Raw genomic sequence first — 6,000 nt, forward strand, 5'->3', positions numbered from 1 at the left:
TTTTATATAGATCATATATATTATAAAATAATTTTTAGTGACTTAAGTATAAGTTTGTTAATTTTTAATTGATTAATATTTAGTTAATTCATTTCGATCTTTGATTTAAATGTTTTATAAAAAATTAACTGAAAAAATAATATCTAAAATTTTATATTATTATTTAATTACTAATTTAAATAATTGTCATCGAAATAATCGAACCATTTTTGTATAAAACAAATCGAATCGAAGTTTTCAGTTTCTAAAATCGAAAACCGAAAAACTGAAATCACATTGTGTCAAATTGAACAGAACCGAACCAACCGATTAACATATCTCAGATATTATATACGTGAAGTAGGTCAACCCGACTCATGTCTACAATCAAAAATAATACGTTTGATATAAAAAAAATTTCATGTGTCGGATGAAAAAGATGTTTATCTCACAAAATTGACTTGTTGGACAGTGTAATTAGAGTTTTTACATTAACATTTTGACAAAAACTTTTGTGAGACGGTATCACGGGTCGTATTTTGTGAGACGGATCTCTTATTTGGGTCATCCATGAAAAAATATTACTTTTTATGCTAAGAGTATTATTTTTTATTGTGAATATCAGAAGGGTTGACTCATCTCACAGATAAATATTCGTGAGACCGTCTCACAAAATACCTACTCTAAGATTTGTGAGCCAATTATTTTTAAAAATTTAAACTTGTTACATTTATAATGAAACGTTTTCCACGTATGATAAAAACTTTTATTTCATTATTATTTTGTCTCATATTCAGTTTTTGTTTGGTAAAATTTATTATTTTATAACTTAATTTTTTTATATGTATTATATATATATAGTTATATACAAAAGTATAATTTTTATTATGTTTATATTATTTATTATAAGTATTTTCATTCTCTCACTATTCTCCCTCAATTTTTCCCCGCCTTATAGAATCCCCAAATCTCTCCCGCCTCATAGAATTCTCAATCATCGTGAGCGTTCTTTTCTTCTATCGGGAAGTGGCTTCAAGTGAAAGATTTTCAAAGAGCTGTTGTTAATCAGAAGAGGCAGGGCCGGATTTCATCGACATCGAATCTGTTGAGGTGAAGAAAGCTGCTTAATTTTAGTTTCCCAATCTTTGATTGTCAATTTTAAACATTTTGATTGATGATATAAATACGCACTTTCTATTTCAAATATCAAACCCTTTTACCGAAGATTATCGGGCCTTCTTTGTAAGGCTGGGGGAACGGATACGAAACGCCTCGTTTCGGAAGGATGATTATCGGTCCATATGGTGTAACTCTAAGCCAAGAAATGTGAGCATGCCAAAACAAGGGCAAATCTTTTCGTTGGTCCTAACAATATATTGGAGTGATGCCGAAGTTTGATCACTATGTGAAGTATTAACTTTTAGTATAAAGGTTTTTTCGAAATCACTTAATTTAATTTGTTTATCCGAACAGTAATCTTTCAAATATTAATTTGTTGTTTCTAATTGTTCATTGTGCAAGAATTTCAAATAACGGCATTTTGTTGCTTAATTTCTAGGTGGGCTTTGTATTATATACAAGTGTTCTAAAAATCCCCGCCTAGGACCGCCTAGGCGCTGGGCGGTCCAAAACCGCCCCGATTTTAGGCTAGTCGAAACTTCTAGGCGCCACCATATTAATTGTCCGCCTGGCGCGAAAGCCGCCTAGGCGATTTTACAATTAAAAATCCGCCTAGGCGGTTTACACTTTAAAAAAAAAATTATGATATTCCTAATTATAGTATATATGCATATCACCGCCTAGCCGGATTTCTACTTTTAAAAAAAAAGAAGCCATGGATTTTGAGTTTGAATCCGATACAGAAGAAGTATTGGAAAAATATGGAGATGAACTAGAAGAGTTAGATGTTTAGGTTTAATATCAATATATTATGTTGGAAAAAATGTTGAACAAATTTAATTTTCATTGTACAACGGTTGTAGTAAAGTAGTAAACTGATGTGGATGATTCATATATAAAAATTTATTAATATATATTTATTATTACAATTTTAAATTTTATAATAATATATTTCATATACAAACATAATACTCATGAACCATTTAAATATATATATATATATATATAACCAAATATAATTATATCTATTTTTTTAGACCAAAATCAAATCAAAATAAGTTTTAATACTACTAAAATAATATCTTAGCAAAGTTTAAAAATCCAAAAATCATATATATAACTAAAAATAAAATTTAAAACATAAGAAATAAATTTTTGTGAAATAATATAAGAAAATAGTCAAATTAATAAAAAGAAAAATTTAAAAAATCCGTTCACGACTAATTTGACCGTAAAATGGTTATTAAACTTGATCTAGACCACATCGATCCAATTTTAAAAATATTTGTTTGAAGAAGAAAATAATTTGTGTTTTCTTTTGTTTTGAAAAGTAAAATAGCATTGAACATCTTCGTTATTCGTTGATCCAATAATTTGTGTTTGGACAGAGACTGAATTTCAATGAACCCTTGATATTACTTTAAACTGTATTATTTTTCGTGGCTTGTTGAGTTTTTACCACATCAGTGGGTTCGCGTGCCTCGTATCAGTTTCCTAAAGTCATTCCCACCCATTATGGTATCTTGATGCAATATTAACTTCAAGATACTGTAATTTCTACATCAAATATAAAATTCATCTACCATCTATCAACTCTAAACTCCACGCTAAAAAGAATATTCTCACAATATTCCCTATTATTTTATTTATAACTAATTTATTCCACAAAATATTTATTACCTCAATACATTAATTAATATCTTAAGTAATTCCTATATTAAATTTGATTAAAAATAATAATTAATTTAAATAACTAATTAAATACATTAAAAAACACTTTAAATATTTTAAATATTCAATTTTATTATTTTAAATAGATAATCAAAGAACAAATTTCAAATAAATTCTCAAACCCTATTTTCATTTAGACTTTACTCTCTTACCCATCAAAAGTTAGTTTAAGCTCCATATTTTAGTTAAAATTTTTCAAAAACATCCTTAAGCCTTTTTTTTGGTACGTGACGTTAGACCTATCGAGTCTGCCCAAAAGCATAGGACTACACAAGGTTTCTGGCCTATATAACATTAATATGAAGGTTTTTTATATTTATAATCATCATGCTTTCATATAATAAATTAAATATTTTACCTCTTTGACTGGAATGTCATCGGATTGTATCCACCGATTTACAGACTGCTCCTCACAGCCTAATCACACAGTCGCAACAAATGATTTCTGACGTAGATCTCTTTAACAGCAGTTAGCACGATCATGTATCGTTTCCTACCTCGGGCAATATAGTGAATAAGTTTAATTTTGAAAATAAAACATGAGAGAGGCATAACCCTTAATTCTTTTACTCAAACATACAACATATTATTACATTGAAACCTCATGTGGAGGAGTACAAACTTTAGCTACTTATCATGGCTGGAATTACAACACACATAAATTGAGAATATTACAAATTTTATTTTAAAAGAAAAATGAAGATGTTGAATGATGTCTTCATCACCCTTCTGTCCTGATATATATAGAAGTCTTGATAGATTTGAAATCCTGACTTCAAACTTGTGAACTGCTTTGTAAGTTGCGGCCAACAACATCTTTTAGTTGGTGTATCACTAGTTAGTAGTCTATCATATTATGGTGGTTGAGTGGTTCATCTTCCATTAATGAATTGGTTGGATCACATGTCTTCTTTACTTTTGTCGAGGAATCATTTGTTTTGCATGGGCCCCGGGGAAAACTTGACTTGTGTGATCTTTCACCACTTGGACTTGTGTCCGCTTTATTTTTTCGGTCAAATGTCTGCCGAAAACCTTTCCCGAATTCTGGTTCTTTCAGTTTTGGGCATTCTGGGAAGATTCCTATTTAGCATCTTCCCAAATGAGTCATATTGCAGAATTTCCGACGAGTTTCTTTACTTCCCGGCATATTGATGTTTCACAAAAGACTTCTTTTCTTTTCAAATATTTCTTCTGCAAAGCTTATAGTTTTTCAGTCATGGTATTTAATAGAAAATATCCATTTACAGAATTTTGATAAAACTTAAATAAAAACTTGACTTTGTCTATCTCTCTGAGACAGACACATAATCTTCATGTTCACATAGAGGAGATATATAATTTTCAGTGAGTGATGAAACAAGATGTGTTTCATTCTCCATATGATCCTTAATGAACTTTTGAATGTTCATGTTTGGTCTTCTTAATTTGATGAAGTGAAAGACTTCATGCGAGTTTTTGTCGGTTGGTTCTGGTGCTACACTAAAAAGCAAAGCTCTAGAATATTTCATCTTGACAAATAATCATTATTTACTCATGTTTCATAAATAGATTCCTAGATCCATTTTAGTAGTGCTAAGATTTGTGGGAAGTTGGGTTATGTAGTATAAACTGAGGTAAGGGCCCCAAATTCATTACATGCTTTTACCTCATTGGGATATGAATTTAGTTTCATTCATATCCTACGACACTTTTCTGTTATATCAACTCAGATTATGGCTAGGTAGATACATATTCTTGTTTTAAATTTCTCTCAGTTCTATTGATATACTTGAAATGGAGAAACTATAAGCTCGTTAGTACCAACTTTAGATTTTCCCTTGTCAGTTTGAGGTATAAAGTTGATTTCTCTCTATTCAATCTCCGAGATAAATGGTTGACTTGAAAGATCGAGATAAGGATCTAGTGCTTCAATTTTTCTTTGTCAGACTCATCTAAAGATGATCCCGACTTACCACTTGTGTTAGGGGTACTTGAATCCCCTGCTCCAAGTATAGAGCCACGTACTTGAAAACTCTCCATTTGGGAAACCAGTGGCTTGTCAATAGCCTGCAGGATCGTCTTTTTCAAGACAGATCATAGATGAGTATATGCTTGTAAACAACCTATTATTCGATTAGTGACAGTGATCTTATCAATTTGTTGTAGCCTACCAGCAACTTCTGCATTTAGGGCAAGTTTATTGAACTAGATTTGAAATATTTTAAGGGATTTGCTCAAATGCATCTGCATTTCATGATGACATCGACATTAGTTTTGTTCATCTCTTTTTAAGAATCTGCAAGAATATTTTAATGAGATTTTATAATAAAAATATCAAAAATATAATTTTGATACAAAGTCTATTATAGATAATCTAGTCGTCTCCGGCTTAGATTCATATCTATTTTTCAAGAAACCTTTTATATGTGTATTATAAATCTTTAAGGTAAATTTCTTTACAAGTAAAAATAATGACCATTTTTCAAAATTCTTTTTTACAGAATAAAATCTTTTTCGTTGTTATGTCATCTTACGATTTATGCATCTAAGAATAGACCATTGCAATACTTGCATGGTTGTTCTCCTTTTGGTGCGAGCTTTGTAAAAATCGTTGTCCACCAATAATCACCAGCATCTGTTTATAATACTACATCATCTTCATCTTGAGGAATAATCATTTTCTGGAAATTTTTGCAAATATCTTTTAATTGTCTTAATCATTTTTGTTCTGTCCATAGGAATCTAGCATTATTATTTAGTAATGAAATGAACACTTTTCTTTGTTTTGCCAGATTTTTATGAACATTCCAGTAAAGTTAACCACTCCTAAAAACCTTTGAAGTCGTTTCTTGTCTTTGAATTTTTCTGAAAAATTTTGCACATTTTCTACAATATGTTATTGCTGAATTATTCCCGACCCATCGATTTTTATTCCAAGAAATTCAATTTTCCTTGTTGCAATGACCTTCTTTTCCGATAAGACTAGTACATTGTTTTACACATCTTAAACAAAATCTCTAAATGTTTAATATGTTCATCCCTATTTTTTGATGTTATAAAAACATCATCAATATAAACAAACATAAATTTAAAATAATGTTTAAATAGATTATCCATCTTTCTTTAAAATATCTCGGGTGAATTAACGAATCTCATTGATAATACTTCCAAAATATAGTGATATTGTGATAT

The sequence above is a fragment of the Primulina tabacum genome, chromosome 8, assembly GCF_025594145.1.
Source record: "Primulina tabacum isolate GXHZ01 chromosome 8, ASM2559414v2, whole genome shotgun sequence".
NCBI classification, from domain to species: domain Eukaryota; kingdom Viridiplantae; phylum Streptophyta; class Magnoliopsida; order Lamiales; family Gesneriaceae; genus Primulina; species Primulina tabacum.